We start from the raw sequence: 23,320 nt of genomic DNA, 5'->3' as shown, positions 1-23,320 counted from the left end.
TGAACAAAAATTTTCTTAAGTAAACTCTCTAATTTTTTTATCCATAGGGTCTTTAAAAGCACAACTGTCTTCTATAGGTATAGTTGTGCGTTTAGCAAGTGAAGAAACAGCCCCCTCTACCTTAGGGACCGTCTGCCACGAGTCCCGTATGGGGTTAGATATGGAGAACATTTTCTTAAAAACAGGAGGGGGAACGAAGGGAATACCTGGTTTATCCCACTCCCTAGTAACAATATCCGCAATCCTCTTATGGACCGGGAACACATCAGTGTAAACAGGAACTTCTAGGTACTTGTCCATTTTACACAATTTCTCTGGAACCACCATAGGGTCGCAGTCATCCAGAGTTACTAATACCTCCTGAGCAATAAGCGGAGGTGTTCTAGTTTAAATTTAAAAGCCAACGTATCTGAATCTGTCTGAGGAGAAACTTTTCCTGAATCGGAAATTTCTCCCTCAGACAGCACATCCCTCGCCCCCACTTCAGAGTGTTGTGATGGTATATCGGATACCGCTACTAAAGCGTCAGAATGCTCATTATCTGTTCTTAAAACATAGCTATCACGGGCAGTTTAGATAAGAACACTGAGAGGGTATTATCCATAACTGCCGCCAAGTCTTTCAAGGTAAAAGAGTTAGACGCACTAGAGGTGCTAGGCGTCGCTTGAGCGGGCGTAACTGGTTGTGACACTTGGGGAGAGGTTGACGGGCCTAACCTAGTTACCTTCTGTCTGAGAATCATCTTGGGCCACATTTTTAAGTGCAACAATATGTTCTTTAAAGTGTATAGACATATCAGTACAAGTGGGACACATTCTGAGAGGGGGTTCCACCATGGCTTCCAAACACATTGAACAAGGACTTTCCTTGTGTCAGACATGTTTAAACAGACTAGTAGTAATATAAACAGGCTTTGAAATCACTTTAATCAAGTAAAAACACACTTTGAAAAAAAAAAAACGGTACTGTGCCTTTAAGAAATAAAAAAGGCACACAATCTTGCAAAAACAGTGAAAAAATGCAGCAAACTTTTCGAATTTTTTACAGTATGTACCTAAAGCATTAGTAAGATTGCACCACTAGCAATATAAACGATTAACCCCTTAATGCCCAAACCGGATCGACAGTAGTCAAAAAAATGGTTAAATAAACTTCAGCACCTTGCCACAGCTCTGCTGTGGCCCCTACCTGCACCCTTAGGACCAGATTTGTGGGGGAAAAAAGCTTCTTATAGGCCCTCAAACTGCAGCAGGACCCTCCATGTGAAACAGCCTGAACTTCTAGTCAAATTAACTGCGCATCTGAGGCGCAAAATTAGGCCCCTCCCACCTCACTCCGGTGCTTGTGAGGCCTGATGAAACACTCCCAAGTGTTTTAGTATTAGCCATGTGGGTAATAACCCCTGAAAGAAATCCAAAGGAGCCTTCAAAGTGTCAAAAAATGAAATTTTTCAATAAAAACCATTTGCCATTAAATAGTGTCAACCAGCATAAACTAGCCCTGTTATGTAAGCTTGCAATTCCATACTTAGTCTCTGAATACAGCTTACCCTTCCCTCATGGGGATATTATCAGTCTCTTCTAGCATTGTCACAGTCTTGTCTAGAAATAAATGACTGAACATACCTTATTGCAGCCTAACCTGCAAACCGTTCCCCCCAACTGAAGTTTTCTTGCACTCCTCAGTCCTATGTGGGAACAGCAGTGGATTTTAGTTACAACATGCTAAAATCATCTTCCTCCCTGCAGAACTCTTCATTCCTTTCTGCTAGAGAGTAAATAGTACACACCGGTACCATTTAAAATTACAAACTTTTGCTTGTAGAATATAAAAATTACATTTCTAACACCACATTCACTTTACCCTTCCGATTGCTTAGAGCCGGCAAAGAGAATGACTGGGGGGTTGGAGCTAGAGGGGGAGCTATATGGACAGCTCTGCTGTGTGCTCTCTTTGCCACTTCCTGTTGGGAAGGAGAATATCCCACAAGTAAAGGATGAATCCGTGGACTGGATACACCTTACAAGAGAAATATATATATTCACACACACACACACACACATACAGTATATATGTATTTGACTATATAGCACTTTCTTTTTCTTGAAAATGCTCTTTAAGATTACTCTGCATAGTTAATAGAAGTGTGTGATGTAATCAGTTGGGCTTATGGGTTTATATAGCTACTTTTAACATTTGTATTTTAGACATGATTAAGGACACGTGAGGTCCAAAACATTGTTGTTTTATCTTCTGGTAATAAAGACATTATTGTCTCAAGAAATAGTGTGCTGCATTTATGATATTTTGGATTTGCTTTAGCCTTTGGTACAGGGCTTAGTAGCATGCACTTGTGAACTTGAATCAGTGCTGGATACTACTTTACAACCGTTTTTTTCATAACTAGTCTATGTAATTGACAGCAATATTAAGCAGACTGTTAGAATATCAAGAACAGAACTAAATAACATAGGTTTAGCATAAGAACATGTTCACGTGGTTTGATTTGGAGAAAAAATTAAGTATCTTTGTTTCTAATAGCTAAAAATACTAGCATAGCAATTTACATAATGGAATCATACAGCATAAAATGGACTCATACAACATTTTTTTATTTGCTACATCTAAACAATGACTTCTTAAAAAAAAAAAATTTTAAATGGATGTTGCTGTACTGAGGAAATTTTTTTTTTTTAATGTTAATCTTGAGAATGGCAACCCGCCGTAATGCGTAGATCACCTGACTGGACCATACCTGGATTGAATGTGTGCACACATTATCAGCCATCTGTAATGGAACAGACCGGTGAAAAGGCTATAACGCTTAAAGCTGCAATGTGTTTTTTCTGATTGTTAGAAACAATCCCTGCAATTCTAATATCAAGAGAGATAACAGAGAAAGCTGGTACCTATGTGAGAAGCGGAACGGAACCCTAGGAGTCATAACGCCAGCGGGGTTAGCTTTTGTGGAGCTAATCACAAACAACAGGACCATAACCTACTCCCAATATGACCGATTGAAGGCACGCAACTCAAGGAACATTGGTAATCACTGCAGGTATGATTCACAACCTGAAGGTGAGCAATATTTGCTAAAACTAAGGATCCCGCACTGACACTTGTTTATAAAAATATATCATAAATAAACTCATATCAGACAAGGCACCCTATGGTATATCCGTAGTAAGGATTACAACTAACCTCTATATGGAGTAAAACAGCGCAAGATGCTACAAAAGTGATAAAAGACATTAATAGTTTATAGAACGCAACATAATAACAAAAAAACCTTTTGTTCCACAGTTCGAAGGATACACTTGTCATAAACTGTGTTCACATTATTTCCAACTAACGAATCTGCTGACTGAACATACTGGCCTCTAGTTATCATGCTCCGTAATTTTCTTGCATTCGCCGGCCCAATACGCTCGCCTAAGCTCGCCTCACATCGCCATCGCGGACCTGAATACGTTTGCCAAAGTTATCAAAAAAGCTGTCAAAAAGCCACGCACCAAGTACGGGGCGATGAGAACTGGACTGTGATAGTTATCACACATCCGATCTCGCTGCTCTTCAATGTTTTTACAGCTTTATTGATAAGCTGTCACTAAGCACTCACACTATACTGTTCTACCCCCTTATACCGGAGCCCCCTGCAACTAAATAAAGTTATTAACCCCTAAACCGCCGCTCCTAGACCCCGCTGCAACTATAATAAATGTATTAACCCCTAAACCGCTGCTCCCTGACCCCTCCGTCACCTACATAATACCTATTAACCCCTATCCTGCCCCCCTATACTGCCGCCACCTATAATAAAGTTATTAACCCCTATCCTGCAGATCCCGGGCCCCGCCGCAACTAAATATATTGTTTAACCCCTAAACCGCCACTCCCGGACCCCGCCACCACCTATATTAAATTTATTAACCCCTAATCTGCCCCCCACACCGTTGCCTCCTATATTAAATTTATTAACCCCTATCCTGCCCCCCCTATACCGCCGCCATCTATATTAAACTAATTAACCCCTATCCTGCCCCCCCTATACCGCCGCAACCTATAATAAAATTGTTAACCCCTAAACCTAAGTCTAACACTAACCCTAACACCCCCCTAACTTAAATATTAATTTAATAAATCTAAATAATATTACTCTTATTAAATTAATTATTCCTATTTAAAACTAAATACTTGCCTATAAAATAAACCCTAATATAGCTACAATGTAATTAATAATTACATTGTAGATATTTTAGGATTTATATTTATTTTACAGGTAACTTTGTATTTATTTTAACTAGGTACAATAGCTATTAAATAGTTAATAACTATTTAAAAACTACCTAGCTAAAAGAAATACAAATTTACCTGTAAAATAAATCCTAACCTAAGTTACAATTAAACCTAACACTACACTATCATTAAATTAATTAAATACATTAACTACAATTACCTACAATTAAATACAATTAAATAAACTAAACTAAATTACAAAAAAAAACAAACACTAAATTACAGAAAATAAAAAAATATTACATGAATTTTAAACTAATTACACCTAATCTAAGCCCCCTAATATAATAAAAAATAACCAAAATAATAAAAGTCCCTACCCTATTCTACATTAAAAAGTAATCAGCTCTTTTACCAGCTGATCCAATGAGCCAATCGGATTGAACTTCAATCAGATTTTTCCTACCTTAATTCCGATTGGCTGATAGAATCCTATCAGCCAATCGGAATTCGAGGGACACCATCTTGGATGACGTCACTTAAAGGAACCTTCATTCGTCGGGTAGTCGTCGGTGAAGAAGGATGTTCCGCGCCGGAGGTCTTGAAGATGGAGCCGCTCCTTGTTGGATGGATGAAGATGCCGCTTGGATGAAGATGTCTGCCGGTCCGGATGTCCTCTTCTGCCCGGATAGGATGAAGACTTCTGCCGGTCTGGATGTCCTCTTCTGCCCCATCGGATGAAGACTTCGGCCCGGCTGGGTGAAGACGACTCAAGGTAGGGAGATCTTCAGGGGGTTAGTGTTAGGTTTTTTTAAGGGGGGTTTGGGTGGGTTAGAGTAGGGGTATGTGGGTGGTGGGTTTTAATGTTGGGGGGGTTGTATTTTTTTTTTCAATGTAAGTATAATCAAAGCAAAGTATCTTCAAATAAATAAATATGTAAAATCAAGGAATAGTGAAATTTTAGGTACCAAAGTTAAATTTATGTAGGGGAAACATAAAGGGCAAGATTAAGGGACATATTCATCAATGTGCAAGCGGACATGATACGAAGTAGCGTATCATGTCCGCCACACATCGATAAATGCCGACAGCATACGCTGTCAGCATTTATCATTGCACCAGCAGTTCTTGTGAACTGCTGGTGCAATGCCGCCCCCTGCAGATTGGCCGCTAGCAGGGGGGTGTCAATCAACCCGATTGTATTCGATCGGGTTGATTTCTGTCCACCGCCTCAGAGCAGGCGGACAAGTTATGGAGCAACGGAGCTTGATAAATATGCCCCGAAGAGAGGAGCCCAATTTTGCACTCCCGCGAGCGTGTTATCTGCGCTCAATTTTTTACTATTGTGCACCCAGTTGTGTACTTATTACATGTTGGAAGTAACAATTTTGCGCTCTCGTTGTCACATCCTCATGCAGAAAAAAAGGATTTGCTAATTTGTGAGTGTAGGAACGTATTCCCCCTAGGCTTTAATGGAGCCTTATTTTGAACAACAACAAAAAATAACAGCTGCCAACTTGCGCAAACATGAGCGCAGAATTGCAATTGAGACATCTCATATTTTTGCACTCTTTTAACTTTGCAATGCAATATTTTTATGCAATAGTTTCTATCAGACAGTGTCAATATGAATGTAACTGTACTGTTACATATGTTTTTGATGTGTATCGTACAACTATTTAGTCGAGTGTAACAGTTAACCAGAACTCTGAAGTCACATTAACCCGACAAGCCTAAATCGTGATTGCAGTCTCGCGTTTGCATTTACTTTTAACTTGCAAAATAAATGGTCTTATCTGCGTGCCCAAAAGGGTGCAAACTTGCACATTAATTCATAAGCAAAAAATAGTGTGCCATTTGTAATCTGGCAGAAAATTTGCAGCTAATTTGTAAAGCAAATCTATTCTAAAGACTTTTTATGCAGACTTGCAACAAATGTGCAGCAAACTTTTGAAGCTTGCAAAGTTTAGCAAGAGTTTAGCAATTCCTTTGCAATTTTAACAGAAAAAAAACACAAGCTATACACAATTGTGGCAAACTTGCAGCAAATTTATAAAGCAAGTCTATTCTGAAGACTTTCTACACAGACTTGCAACAAATGTGCAGCAAACTTTTGAAGCTTGGCAAGTCTAGCAAGAGTTTATCAATATATTTGCAATTTTTACAGAAAAAAAAACAAATGCTATACACAATTGTGGCATACTTGCTGCAAATATACAAAGCAAGTCTATTCCAGAGACTTTCAATAAAGACTTGCAACAATTATACAGCAAACTTTTGAAGCTTGGCAAGTCTAGCAAGAGTTTAACAATTCATTTTCAAACTTGCAGCAAAAATACATGCTATCTGGGCTAAACCTAGGTAGGCTCAAACTGATTTCTAAACCTTTGAAAGCCGCCTCTTAGCTCAGAGCATTTTGAAAGTTTTTCACAGTTAGATAGTACTAGTTCATGTGTGTCATATAGATAACAATATGCTCACTTCCATGTAGTTATTTAGGAGTCTGCACTGATTGGCTAAACTGCATGCCTGTCAAAAGCACTGAGATAAGGGGGCAGTCTGCAGAGGCTTAGATACAAGGTAATCACAGAGGTATAAAGTATATTAATATAACTGTGTTGGTTATGCAGAACTGGGGAATGGGTAATAAAGGGATTATTTATCTTTTTAAACAATAACAATTCTGGTGTAGACTGTCCCTTTAAGTATTTTTTTGCTTTGCCCACTTCTTGGATATTACCAACAACGATTGAACATAATTATTTTGCTGTACAACATGTTTGTTGCATTCATTTTGGGTGACTGACAGTTATGTGAATATGAATAATTGAGGTGTACAAATGATATGGACTTGCAGGGTTTGGCAGCCTTGAACCACCCATCCTGCTCAACCTTTTAGTCACACAAGTGATTGTACCTTTTCTGGGGGATTAAATTGTACAGACCTGGACCCTTTGACAGTTGGAAACATATTTGTACCTTATTTACCGCTAAATGGTACATATTAGTTCCTTACGGTGTAATTATGATCCATTGAGGGTACAAACACAGCAGTTGTACCCTAAGTGTTCACAAACAGACCCCAACCGTATCCTTTTTTCTGACAGTGTAGCGTTAAAGACAAGTGCACACTATCTCAGTTTGTTCTCATGGAAAAAAGCTAAAGTTTAGCAAAGGAAATGAAGAGAAAAAGTAAATGTAATTACAGAAGCAAACAGGAATCGTACACTTTTGTGTTCGTTTACAAAAAAGCACGGGGTATGAATCCAAGCAAACTTGTTGTAGACTTGTTATGGTGATTGCTCATTTGCATGTCCTGCCCCTTATATCTAAGCTGACGTGGAAACACCTTATCTCTCAGAACTTTGAGTTGCCTATTTTAGACTTAGAAATGCACATGGTCACAGTGCTTTGTATGGGTGAAGGTCTCTATTACTATTGTTCACCATAATCACGTGGGAATGATACATAAGTGCATTAAAGGACTAGCAAACAGGATAATTGAAATGTTTTTATGCCCTGGAAAAATAAAAATGTTATTGCTAAAAAAAAAAAGAAAATGTGGGGTTTCAAAAACACTGAAATCCACACACACTATATATACACAGTATATATATATATATATATATATATATATATATATATATATATATATATATATATATATATATATATATATATTTATTTATTTATTTATTTATTTATTTATTTATAAAATATTTTACCAGGAAGGATACATTGAGATTTCTCTCGTTTTCAAGTATGTCCTGGGACCACAAAACATTGCATTGATACAATAGGGTACAATAAAATACAAAAACAATAATAATACACAATATATGCAAACATTTAACATAGAACAGGTAGGAAATATATAATCAACCATAACAGGTGCATTCTGTTTTGAGATATGTAGAGAGGGATCTCTTAAAGGATATTAGGCTTGGGGAAGGTTTGAAAGTGTGCAGGAGGTCGTTCCATAACTGTGGCGCTCTGTAGGAAAAGGAGGATCGAGCTGCTTTCTTTTTGTATTGAGGCAAGCTAAATAATGTGCTGGTACTGGATCGGAGGTTATAGGAGGTGGGAATAGCCGGAGAGAGCATTCTGCTCAGGTAGGGTGGGAGCTTCCCAGAAAGGCTCTTAAACACAAGGCAGGAAAGGTGGAGGATGCGTCTGGATTCCAGCATCAGCCAGTTTTGTTCTTTTTGCATGTCACAATGGTGGGTCCTGTAGTTAGATTGTAGCCCAAAGAGGCAGAACGAGTTATACAATGTATTAAGTTTATTAAGGTGAGTTTGTGGTGCAGGTGCGTATACTACGTCCCCATAATCCATGATAGGCATCAGCATTTGCTGTACAATCTTTTCTTTTACTGTAGGGCTGAGGCAAGATTTGTTTCTGTACAGGGCACCTAGTTTTGGATAAAGTTTAGATGCAAGTTTTTCTATGTGGAGGCCAAAAGATAGATTAGGGTTTAACAACATACCCAAGTATTTGAAAGAGTGGACTGCGGTCAGCGTGCAATTGGATTTTGTTTTGATGCGTAGATGGGAATTTTGTAATTTGTCTAATTTAGGTCTCGTTCCAAAGATCATTGTGACAGTTTTGTCAGTGTTTAGGAAGAGTTTGTTTTTTGAGATCCACTTTTCTACCTCTGTGAACTGATCTCGGAGCACTGCTTCAAGCTGCTGCAAATCGGAATTGTTTGCATAGATTACCGTGTCATCTGCATACATGTGTACAGTTGAGGATTTGCAGACATTAGGCAGATCATTTATAAATAATGTGAATAGTAGGGGGCCGAGAATGGAACCTTGGGGAACACCACACGTGACTGGGAGAGGGAGGGAGTCACTGTTAGAAATGGAGACATATTGTGATCGATCCGATACATATGATCAAAACCCGGTTAATGGACGATCAGCAATACCAGAGTTTTTTAGTTTGAGCAGTAGTATGTCATGGTCTACTGTGTCAAATGCCTTTGCAAAATCAAGGAAAACAGCTCCAGTTAGTTCTCCTTGTACCATGCCAGTTTGGATGTTGTTGCAAACTTTTAGGAGGGCAGTTGTAGCTCAGTGATTCAGGCGAAAACCTGATTGATCAGGGGTCAGATAGTTAGAAAGTTGGTAATGCACACATAATTGCGTATGGAAGCATTTTTCTAAAATTTTTGACAACACTGGGAGCAATGATATAGGGCGATAGTTAGAAACTAAGGTTAACTCCCCACTTTTATGAATAGGCACTACTCTTGCAGTTTTCCAGAGTTTGGGTATGTATCCAGACATCAAGGATTCATTAATTAGGGTTGTGACAGGCTTAGCAATTGCCGGTGCACTGAGCTTCAACAGCATTGCTGGGATTTGATCAGGTCCAGACTGGTTTTTCATTTTTAGATTATTAAGGTGTTTCTTAACGACATTGATGGGTACAGGTCTAAAATTGAACTTCTCTATATTGGGTCTTTGTTGTTTTAGTGGGGCCTGATCCACATTTCTAGTTTCAAGATGCGTGCCATTTATTAGTTTGTCAATCAGGGTGGTGGAGCATCCGACAAAATAATTGTTAAAGGCATTTGCTACTTCTAGGGAGGTTGCTACTTCTAGGGAGTTGCAGGGTTTGGTTATCCACATTGACAGTGGAGGGTTGGGAGTGGATTGGTGGATTTTGTAAGTTATTTATGAGTTTCCAAAACTTTCTAGGGTTCGATATGTTATTGTTTAGATTTTCACAGAAATATTGGGCCTTGGCCAATATAGTGCATATATTTTGCCATTGTCTATATACACAAATATCGTTCATAGAGCCAGTATGCTTGAACTTTGACCACAATGAATCCTGAAACTGGTACATTTGAATGAGGTCAGCTGTGATCCAATTTAAGTGTGCTCCTTTTACTCTCACCTTACGCAGTGGGGCATGTAAATTCCAAACTTGTAGGAGTTCAGACTGAAAGAATTCAACTGCAGAGTCTAGATCTGGGATTAGGTTTAATCTGTGCCAGGGGAGGTTCTTGATGTCATTTAGAAATAATTGAATATTAAATTTTTTGAAGGACCTGGTGATTTTAACCTTGGGAAAGGATTTAGTTGCCTTTATTTTGCGCACGCACTACACTATGCAGTGGTCACTGAAATTGTTAGGGAGAACACCTGCCTCCTGGATTCGGTCGGGAGAAGTGGAGAGAATCCAGTCGAGCAGGGTATGATTATGACTTTTGATGTTTATGCGAGTTGGGGAGGAGATTAATTGCGTTAGCTGCAAAGATTTAAATAGCGTGCGACAACTGTTATTTTTTGGATTCAGCCAATCAATATTAAAATCTCCAAAAACCAAAATTTCACTTTTTGGGTTTTGAGCTATGGATTCACTAAGGAGATGGGTTATGTCAGAAAGGGAATGCACAGGGGAGCTAGGTGGGCGGTAGATTCCTGCAACAATGATTGATTTACTGCACGGTATCTCAATTGTGCCAGAAAGGAAATCAAAGGTGGCAGGAGAGCTAGATTTTTGTAAGGGGGTGAACTTTGTGGAATTGTCAACATAAATTACAATGCCGCCTCCTCTCTCTGCTCTGTCAATTCTATGGCATGAATAGCCATGTATTGCAATTGCAGAGTCAGGTATTTTTCCAGAGGCTACCTGTAGCAGAGGGCTGTGTTAGCTGATGTAAGTTGATGTAGCTGATGTAAGTTGGTTTGTGAATTTTCTTTAGACTGTGGCAACTATGCTTTAAAATTCAGCTGAGGGAGAGAGATATATTAGTGTCAGATTGGCCTGCAAAAAAAGTTAAGGGAGGGGGTATCTATGGACATTTGAGCTAGGGGTCAGACAGGCAAGAAACACAGGGAAAGTTCACAAATTGCAGAGATAAGAGAGGTATCCATTGAGGGGAATAAAACCATTAAACAGCAAGATATATGGTCCATCAATGTGCATTTAAAAATAAAGAAGAAAAATAATAGCCAATACATATATATATATATATATATATATATATATATATATATATACAGGGAGTGCAGAATTATTAGGCAAATGAGTATTTTGACCACATCATCCTCTTTATGCATGTTGTCTTACTCCAAGCTGTATAGGCTCGAAAGCCTACTACCAATTAAGCATATTAGGTGATGTGCATCTCTGTAATGAGAAGGGGTGTGGTCTAATGACATCAACACCCTATATCAGGTGTGCATAATTATTAGGCAACTTCCTTTCCTTTGGCAAAATGGGTCAAAAGAAGGACTTGACAGGCTCAGAAAAGTCAAAAATAGTGAGATATCTTGCAGAGGGATGCAGCACTCTTAAAATTGCAAAGCTTCTGAAGCGTGATCATCGAACAATCAAGCGTTTCATTCAAAATAGTCAACAGGGTCGCAAGAAGCGTGTGGAAAAACCAAGGCGCAAAATAACTGCCCATGAACTGAGAAAAGTCAAGCGTGCAGCTGCCAAGATGCCACTTGCCACCAGTTTGGCCATATTTCAGAGCTGCAACATCACTGGAGTGCTCAAAAGCACAAGGTGTGCAATACTCAGAGACATGGCCAAGGTAAGAAAGGCTGAAAGACGACCACCACTGAACAAGACACACAAGCTGAAACGTCAAGACTGGGCCAAGAAATATCTCAAGACTGATTTTTCTAAGGTTTTATGGACTGATGAAATGAGAGTGAGTCTTGATGGGCCAGATGGATGGGCCCGTGACTGGATTGGTAAAGGGTAGAGAACTCCAGTCCGACTCAGACGCCAGCAAGGTGGAGGTGGAGTACTGGTTTGGGCTGGTATCATCAAAGATGAGCTTGTGGGGCCTTTTCGGGTTGAGGATGGAGTCAAGCTCAACTCCCAGTCCTACTGCCAGTTTCTGGAAGACACCTTCTTCAAGCAGTGGTACAGGAAGAAGTCTTCATCCTTCAATAAAAACATGATTTTCATGCAGGACAATGCTCCATCACATGCGTCCAAGTACTCCACAGCGTGGCTGGCAAGAAAGGGTATAAAAGAAGAAAATCTAATGACATGGCCTCCTTGTTCACCTGATCTGAACCCCATTGAGAACCTGTGGTCCATCATCAAATGTGAGATTTACAAGGAGGGAAAACAGTACACCTCTCTGAACAGTGTCTGGGAGGCTGTGGTTGCTGCTGCACGCAATGTTGATGGTGAACAGATCAAAACACTGACAGAATCCATGGATGGCAGGCTTTTGAGTGTCCTTGCAAAGAAAGGTGGCTATATTGGTCACTGATTTGTTTTTGTTTTGTTTTTGAATGTCAGAAATGTATATTTGTGAATGTTGAGATGTTATATTGGTTTCACTGGTAAAAATAAATAATTGAAATGGGTATGTATTTGTTTTTTGTTAAGTTGCCTAATAATTATGCACAGTAATAGTCACCTGCACACACAGATATCCCCCTAAAATAGCTAAAACTAAAAACAAACTAAAAACTACTTCCAAAACTATTCAGCTTTGATATTAATGAGTTTTTTGGGTTCATTGAGAACATGGTTGTTGTTCAATAATAAAATTAATCCTCAAAAATACAACTTGCCTAATAATTCTGCACTCCCTGTATTTAAAATACATAATATAGTACTTTAGAGTATAATACATACATATAAAACTATATACAAATGTACAATATACAGGCATACCTTGCTTTATTGTATATATATATATATATACAGTATATGTGTGTGTGTATGTATATACAGTATATGTATGTTTGTGTATGTATATATATATATATATATATATATATATATATAAATGTGTGTGTATGTGTATGTATATACTGTATATATATATATATATATATATATATGTGTGTGTGTGTGTGTGTATGTATATACAGTATATACATACACATACACACACATTTATATATATATATATATATATACATACACAAACATACATATACTGTATATACATACACACACACATATACTGTATATATGTATATATATATATATGTATATGTGTGTTAGCATGTGTGTATATATATATATATATATATATATATATATATATATATATATATATATATATATATATATATACAGTATATGTGTGTGTGTATGTATATACAGTATATGTATGTTTGTGTATGTGTATGTATATACTGTATATATATATATATATAGTGTGTGTGTGTGTGTATGTATATACAGTATATTTGTGTTTATATATATATATGTATATATACTGTGTATATATATATATATATATATATATATATATATATATATATATATATATATATATATATATATATATATATATATTCAGTATATTCATAAACTTATATATGAATAAGGGTAAGTCTACAGAGCAGAACCTATGGAGCACACCAACGAGCTATAATATTATTAACATACATTTATGTACCCCAGACAGAGCTGTGAAATTGCTTGTAGGGACATTAGCAGAATATTTCTGTTTGTCCACGTGTTTAATGTATGGAGACAGCTTGTGACCTGAAATGTTTGTTTATTTTTCCTATTGACTCATGATTAGCAGAATTGTCAAACCCTAATATAACATTATAACATTAGTAAATAGACAGGATACTTTAAACTTGGGGTGTTCTCATTTTTTAAATGAGGGGCCAGACTGATTTGCTTCCACTTACAAAGCTTGTGAACATTTGTTTTAGAAAACTATATAATTAAAACAAAATAAAATATTCAATATAAATGTGCCTCAATTGAGCAATTTGTCAGCAAGATAAGTTCAACAAACCTACGTATTACTCATATAGACCAGGAAACATAAACACTGCACACATACAGATAGAAGAGGGAAATGCTGCAAAGAAAAACAGCACTTTTTGAGTTGCACATGGGTTGAGGCAGAGGTGCTGGGGTGGATGGGAACGTGGGTTTTACGTTTTATATCCATGCTATAGGACAAGGGCTGACAACTTTTTATGCCAAAGTAATATTATGAAGTGATCAGGCATGCCACGCTATTTTTTGTAATCAGGATTGATAATTATTATTATTATCGGTTATTTGTAGAGTGCCAACAGATTCTGCAGCTCTATAAACATAGGCGGTTAACAAGGTAACATTTATAGGGATCAAATGGGTAGAGGGCCCTGCCGAGAGTCGCACTGTTGTAGTCAGCTCTTAAGAAGGTGATCTACAAACAGCTGGGCTCTTAGGCTTACATGCTAAGGGGGTTCAAGGGGATAGCAATGGAGGAGAGGAACTGGTATAAGGAAAGGCTAGTGTAGGTTGTATGCATCAACAGTATTGCTAAGCATTACATTATTATATATTATTAATAATATTATCATTATTAATAACAATAATAATAATCTCAGCCTCTCTATCAACCATATACTGTATATTCCCTGGGCCATTGCTTTACTTTTTCCTTGGTGTAATGTGCTGTCTGTCAAGCACTAAGCACAAGGCATGTGAGGAGGAGCCTAACTGTCACATTGCCTTCCAGAAAGGTGACACCAAAAGCAGTGTCAGCCCTCAAAGCAGCATTCTAGGCACTACTAAATACCACTCTGAGTGCCGCATGTGGCACACATGACATAGACTGCTGACTGCTAGTATAAGCATTAAAGACTAAATTAAAAATTTGAGTGAATTAATATTTTAATGAAAATAGTAAAAAACATATCTTTGTTTGTTTCATTGTATAATGAAGATGTCTGAATTTCAACACGCGATTTACATTTTCATTGATTTCCTTTTAAATAGAATAAGACAAATCATACCTGACATAGAATGACAGAGGATAGACTCAATAACCTAAATATGTATAGCTTAGAGCGAGGAGAGAAGGGAAAGAGGTGATATGATAGCAACTTTCAAGTACGTTAAAGGGCTTAGTAAAACTGAGGCTGTGGGTATTTTACAAAAAATGGAGAATTCAAGAGCAAGGGGTCATGATCTCAAGCTAAAGAGTAGAAGATTCCGGAGTCATTTGAGGAAGCTTCTTTACAGAAAGAGTGATTGATTTATGGAATAAACTTCCTCAAGAGGTAGTAATGACAAACATTGTGGGGACTTTAAAAATGCCTGGGACAAGCATAAAGCTATCCTACGAACTAGATAAGTTTATACTGTTAGGTAATATCAGGCAGACTTGATGGGCCTATGGCTCTTATCTGCCGTCAATATCTATGTTTCTATGTTTCAAAGGATGTTTACCGGTTATGACGTGACAGGTGTATCACTCTAATAGGCAACTTTGAGGTCTCAGTCTGTGCAGATGTACCAGTAATTACTGGTTGCAATGATAGTTGAATTCCATATTAATTTGATATGCTATTAAGGGCATCCATTGTTTCTTGTTATTATATATTCATTTGATTTGTAATCATATAGTGGCATTGTTAGAGGGACAGAGTCATGCTTACCTGTGAGCAGTCTTCCTGTATAGCGGGAACATTTGTCTTTTTACGTAGTCTTGGAATTAATTGTTTGGTGCAATTAATGAGTAACTTTCAGAGTTTGTTAAATATTTTACATCTGGTGATAACAGTGTGTGTGCTTTTGTGTGTGTAGGTGTGCACTGTTGTGTGTGTAGGTGTGTACTATTGTGTTTGTAGGTGTGTACCATTGTGTTTGTAGGTGTGTATTATTATGTGTACTATTATGTGTGTATGTGTGTGCTATTGTGTGTGTAGGTGTGTACTATTGTGTGTAGGTGTGTACTATTGTGTGTGTGGGTATGTACTAATGTCTATATAGCCTTGCAGCAACTAAGGGGGCGCTAATGATAGTAGAGGTAACAATATAAATCTATATACTCTATTAGAAAATACAATTAATAATTGTGTATTCAATACAAATAGCTAAGATAATATACGTATATGTATACAATAGATTTTCTTTTTATTTGTTGCAGAAATCTAATATGCATGTATATATATATATAAAAAACTTTCTTTCTGTTTAATCTATTATATAGATCAGCACTGCCTGAGAGGTGAAATGCCACACCTATATGAATCTGCAGTCTGCTACTACCAGCACATTGGTGTGCTTGTGAAGCGTGTGAGTACCCATTTGGCTCTACTAATAATATTACTGGCTTTTACTTGATGATCCTACACATGAGGCGCCCCTCTATTTTCTTTTATTCCTCTTATGTACTAATGTCTGTTTGCTAGTGTAAGTGTGTCTTCTAGTTAGTGTGTGTGGGTGTATACTATTGTGTGTGTGGGTATGTGCTAATGTGTGTTTGCTAGTGTAAGTGTGTAAGTGTGACTTCTAGATTGTGTGTGTGGTTGTGTACTATTGTGTGTGTGGGTATGTGCTAATGTGTGTTAGCTAAAGTAAGTGTGTCTTCTAGTTTGTGTGTGTGTGTGTGTACTATTGTGTGTGTGGGTATGTGCTCATGTGTGTTTGCTAATGTAAGTGTGTCTTCTAGTTAGTGTGTGTGTACTATTGTGTGTGTAGGTATGTGCTAATGTGTGTTTGCTAGTGTAAGTGTGTCTTCTAGTTAGTGTGTGTGGGTGTGTACTATTGTGTGTTTGGGCATGTGCTAATGTGTGTTTGCTAGTGTAAGTGTGTATTCTAGTCAGTGTGTGTGTACTATTGTTGGTGTGGGTGTGTGCAATTGTGTATTTGCTATTGTGTGGTCTAGTTAGTGTTTGTGGGTGTGTATCATTGTGTGTGTGGGTATGTGCCATTGTGTGTTTGCTAGTGTAAGTGTGTATTCTAGTTAGTGTGCATGGGTGTGTGAAATTGTGTATGTGTGTGTGTATATGCCATTGTGTGTTTGCTAGTGTAAGTGTGTCTTCTAATTAGTGTGTGTGGGTGTGTGCAATTGTGTGTTTGTTAGTGTAAGTGTGTGTTCTACTTATTGTGTGAGTGTATGATATTGTGTGTGTCAGTGGGTGCTATTGTGTGTTTGCTATTGTAAATGTGTGTGCTAGTGTGTGGGTGTATGATATTGTGTGTGCCAGTGGGTGCTATTTTGTGTTTGCTACTGTAAATGGGTGTGCTAGTGTGCGTGTTTGGTAGTTTGACTGTGTGTATGTTCCCTATTGTGTGTGTGCTATTGTGTGGGTGGGTGCTATTGTGTAGAGTGTGTGTGCATGTGTTTGTGTGTGGGAGTATGTATCTACTAGTGTCTGTGTGTCCACCTATGTGATAGTGTCTGTTTGTCCATCTGCATGTATGTACAGTATGTGAAGGTCTGTGTGTGTGTATTTGCTAGGGTCTGTGTGGCTATGGCCCCATTTACTGGCTCCATTGAAAAAGGAATTGAGATTTAGGTCTTAGTGTTTTAAAATATATATCTTACATGCAGCTCTATTGCTCAGATCACTACATTTCTAGTATAAGAGCACACCTAATTAATATTTATTAAAGGACCAATCAACACATTAGATTTGCATAATCAACAAATGCAAGATAACAAGACAATGCAATAGCACTTAGTCTGAACTTCAAATGAGTAGTAGATTTTTTTAAAACAAATTTCAAAGTTATGTATATTTCCACGCCCCTTGTACCATGTGATAGCAATCAGCCAATCACAAATGCATATACGTATAGTCTGTGAATTCTTGCACATGCTCAGTAGGATCTGATGACTCAAAAATTGTAAATATAAAAGACTGTGCACATTTTTTTTAATGGAAGTAAATTGGAAAGTTGTTTAAAATTACAATCTGTATCTGAATCATGAAAATTTAATTTAACCTGAGTGTCCCTTTAAAGAAGCAAGGCTTGACTTTCAGCTCCAGTAGCGAAAACCAGACATTACTAAGGCACCGATCAAGCGGTTTCTTCTCTTATGTATAGTACTGTATGGTCTAGTGGAGTGTGAAAATGCAAGCAGTTTAGAGTATTAACACCATTGGTCCACAATCCATTCCACGTAAATACCACTTTTTGCACTGCTATTACTAGTGGATGGTCAATATTTATTGCACTACAGTACTCATGTCAGATAGCACAGAAAATTGCTTAAAGTAAGAAAAATATGTAAAAAAAACAAAAACATTTTCATTCATGAAAATTTATCTAGAAATGTTCAGTTCTAGGATTAAAATTGTTTAGTACAATTCTCCAGTATTTCAGTGATAAAAACTGTAGCTATAAAGGAATGGTTAAACAATATTATTTTCAGCGACTCAAAATTTTAGCACAAACAATTGAGAAAAGCTTTATGTTTCTAACTTTTATAAAGAAAACGTAATGTTTCAAAACTGTTTTACCTCATCAGTTTTCCACTTGATTCTTTTTGTATGTCCTACTTTATTTTGCTAACCAGAAATTAACAAATTTAGAAATAGGTATTTTTATGAACTGGTAGTAAAACATTTTTGTTTTTCTGTTTTCTTTGCAATAAAAATAGAAACACAAAATAGGGTGTGTTCTTTTTTTTCACACCAAATCATTGTCATTGTTGTGCTCCCAATTGTCCTGCATTTTACAGGACTGTCATAGGACAGGAGCACTGACCTGATATCTTTAAATATTCAGATGTTTCCTAGCAACAAAAGAGAAAGGATGAAATCGATAGCAAATAGAATTATCCATGCAAGCATCAGGGCTATGCAACAGCAGCATTACATAACAGAATGTTATTATTAAGATAAGTGTGAGAGGTACCGCAGACTTGTAAAATTGCTGGTAAGTTGTTGGAATATCATTATTTGCCCATGTGAGTTAAGTATGGAAAAAGCATATGACCTGCATTGTTTATTTATTTTTCCTTTTCTTGGTTTCCTTGTGCAGATTATCATAATTTACTAATATCTTATCTGCTCTTTAATGTGTTTTAGTTGTGTACATTGCTGTATGATAATGCAGCACAGACATCTTATACACATGTCATCTCTCAGGCTGTACTAGATATAAACCAGTTACAGTCAGTATAGCAGGGTTCAGACAGTTCAATTGAAAAGTTAAACTTACAGTATTGAGCTATTATGAATTTTTGTGAACTCACAAAAAGAAAAAAGAAATAAACAATGAGCTAAAACTACCAATAAGCACCATAACTTTTTGGTTGAGAGGGCTAGATGTTATATATTCAATATATTTCTTGAGGAAAAAATGTATACTTTGTCACAACCCAAAAAGTGTGGAATTCACAAATATTTACACCCACAAGCGGAAGATGCAAGTCAATTTACATAATAATTGATTAAGTAGCATCAATCTCTTGACCACTAACTACTTAGCAGTGGAATGAAATCCAATGGGAAGGTTATCAGCATCACACAAATTTAAAGCAAAAGGGAAAAAACTTCCCTCTATTAAACAATAAAACTTGAAAGCAGTTAAAGAGAAAAAAGAAAGAAAAAAAAAGGCAGTCTCGTTTGCTTTGAAATAATTAGACAAAACCGTGAGATGAGAAACCTCACAGAGGCAATGGAGACTTTATGAATTCCAAGTGCTGGCCGAAGGCGAAGGTAACATTTCAACTAGATATGTGCATTCGGTTTTGTCACGAGTGTACATTTGTGATGAAACAGGGATACTCATACGTTTCCACAAAACAAATATCCGAATGAATGCACCCCGAAATTTAAAGAAAACAAATAAAGACTGACAAAAGTCATCAGGATTAATTTGTTTCCTTTAAATGTTTAAATTACTTACCTTTTGTACATTGGAGAGCTGCGCTAACACACGCCTCTTCTCCACAGAGCCCCAACTGCGCTAATAAGAGGCTTAGTGTGGCGGCTCTCAGGACCAGCACTAAAAGAAGAAGGTCTTTTAGAGCAGATCCTGAGTGCCAATGCACAAAGTCTCCTATTAGTGTGGCTGGGGCTCTGTGAAATAGAAGAGCGGGTTAGCGCGGCTCCCCAGCACGCTAAATGTAAGTATAAAGCTACAGGGAACCATTTCCCCTGTAGCTTTGGGATATTTATATTAATTTTATGAAATCAAATGTGAATATTTTAGGAATATTCAGTATTCGTTTCATTTAAAACAAAACGAATACCAAATAGAGCATCCAATGAATATTCCTGGAAACTAATTTTTCTGAATGTTCGTTCCAAAAAATTCAGCCAAACCAAATTTTTCACTGCTGCACATCTCAATTTCAAGCACACCTGTAGAGTTTCCCTCAGATGCTCGTGGCCAGCCCTTTGGAGACACCTACAATTCTATTCAGCGAGATTAAAACAGCAAACTAAAACATACCTATATTTTACAAACATATACAAGTATGCTTTATAAATTTCGCTGTTATAATTATTTGTTTTTCCATATATGTAGCAGTTTGCGTTTGATGTTTTTGATGTATCAAGTAATGATTATTTCACACGACTATAAATCTTAATGGCAGAAACACACAATAACAGAACACTGAAAAGATGTTGGATGCTTGCGCCTTTCCAAGTAGGACTTTAACTATAAATCTAATCACTTTGCCGGAATTAAACACACAGGGCGAGATTACATATACGGCTTAGGTTTCAGCGCAACTGCTAAAACCCATGCCACCGTAACTTCACCTCGCGCATCGGGTGAATCACATATAAGGTGCCCGCAGATCATATACTGCTGTAATTCTGATAAACCGTCAAAGTTCAGAAATGTGCGGAAATACACATTTCTGGAGTCGCCTGTAACTTACGGCAGGCACCGAAGAAAATAGAAAAAAAATATGTTTAATTGACTGTAAAAGTCTAATCCGCCTCCCAAAAATTAACCCAACACGTCAAAACCCCTATATCCGCCATCCCCCCACATCACAACAAATAATAAAAATGTATTAACCTCTAAACCACAATCCCCCCACAACGCAATCTACCTATTTAAATTTATTAACACCTAATCCGCCAACCCCCACATCGCAAAGTACTTAATAAATGTGTTAAACCCTAATCCGCCATCCCCAACATCTCAAAGTACCTAATAAATGTATTAAACCCTAATCCGCAATCCCCCCACATCGCAAAGTACCTAATAAATGTATTAAACCCTAATCCACCATCCCCCACATCGCAAAGTACCTAATAAATGTATTAACCCCTAATCCGCCATCCCTCCACATTGCAAAGTACCTAATAAATGTAATAAAACCTAATCCGCCATCCCCCCACAACGCAAGTACCTATCAACACTATTAATCCCTAAACCGCCAACCCCCCACAAGGCAAACTACCTATTAAAACTATTAACCCCTAATCCACCAATCCCCCACAACGCAATCTACCTAATTAACCTATTAACCCCTAAACCACCATCCCCCCACAATGCAAAGTATTAATCTAATTACTTAGCCCCCTAACCTAACACCCCCTAAATTAACCCCAATTACATCAAATAAAAAAGACTGTCTCCCTAAAAAATGTATTAAAAATTATCAAAATAAAAAAATCCTAACATTACATAAAAAACAACCTAAGATTAAATTAAAATAAAAAATCTAATACTGCAATATTGCAATATTTTGCAGGCGACGCCGCATTTGTGATCGGACCCACAGAAGTTTATCAGAGTCGTGTAATTATTTTCGTCAGATAATGTTTTCTGAACTTTCTTTTTCAAATTGATCACAATCTTAAAATGCTTCTGTTCCAAGATCTTTACCTCCTGAAAGAAACACAAAATCATTATCTGCTTTACTAATCTACTAATTTTGTAATCCAAAAAAAGAAATGCACAGGATTAATGACAAACAAAATGGCAATTATGTGGGTTTAGTTATTATTCAACACATTGAAAGGCTTTTATGTTCACTGATGCTTTTAATAGAGTGTGTATGTATTTTTAACCCCTTCACTACTGGAACTTTCAGGGAAAAACTTGCCCAAAATACCTGGAGAATTTTTAGCAATTTTTTCACAAACTTTGGGTTTCTCACTGAAACTATTTACATACCGCTTGTGCAATCATGGCACAAATGGTTGTAAAAGCTTCTCTGGGATCCCCTTTGTTCAGAAATTGCAGACATATATGGCTTTGCCATTGCTTTTTGGTAATTAGAAGACCGCTAATTGCAGCTGCTCACCACACTTCTATTATTCTCAGCTGTGAAGGGGTTAATTAGGTAGCTTGTAAAGTTAATTTTAGCTTTAGTGTAGCGATTACCCTCCCACCTGACACTTCTCAACCCCTTATCTCTACCTGATCCCTCCCAAACAGTTATCTTCCCTCCCTCACCCCCCACTGGTCACCCCATCTTAGGTACTGGCAGACAGTATGCCAGTATGAAAAATTAAGGCTTTTTTTAAATTAAATATTTTTTATTTTATTTTTATATTTTCTGCAGTGTAGGATCCCCACAACCTCCCTGATCCCCCCCAAACAGCTTTCTAACCCTACCCCTCTGCTATCTTGGGTACTAGCAGCTGTCTCCCAGTACCTAATAAAATTATTTTTTAATATAATATTATATATATATACAGTATATATATATATATATATATATATATATATATATATATATATATATATATATATATATATATATATATATATATATATATATAAAAAGTTCAGGATAGACAAGCACTCCAGAAATCCAGTTCCAATGCCCAGGGTGCAACAGATAAATAAATAGAAAATAATGGGGAGTGCACTCGCCAGGACGTTTCAGAAGTTTAATTCCAAAATGTGAACGTTTTCGGGGGGTTAGCCCCTATTAAGACATACAAAGGGGCTAACCCCCCCGAAAACGTTCACATTTTGGAATTAAACTTCTGAAAAGTTCTGGTGAGTGCACTCCCCATTATTTTCTATATATAAATATATATATATATTATAAATGTTTGTAGTGTAGTGATTCCTCCCTCCAGCAAACATTACTTAACAGCCGTGACTGATGGAGTTTACTGAAGACAAAGTACCGCACAACATACAGTATATATATATATATATATATATATATATATATATATATATACTGTATATATATATATATATATATATATATATATATATATATATATATATATATATGTCTTTTTGGGTGAAGGGGTTAAAGAATCTGAACAGGGGCATTAATGGTTGATATGTGTGTTAATTGGATAATTGTTATTAGTATACAAATGCTTTTTTATTCATTTTTTGGTGATGTTTCTTTCAAAAGTCATCCAGTATGGTGTGTTTTACAAATGTACAAAACTAAAGT

This window comes from Bombina bombina, chromosome 4 (genome assembly GCF_027579735.1).
Source record: "Bombina bombina isolate aBomBom1 chromosome 4, aBomBom1.pri, whole genome shotgun sequence".
Lineage (NCBI taxonomy): Eukaryota > Metazoa > Chordata > Amphibia > Anura > Bombinatoridae > Bombina > Bombina bombina.
Note: the sequence above shows the minus strand (reverse complement) of the source record.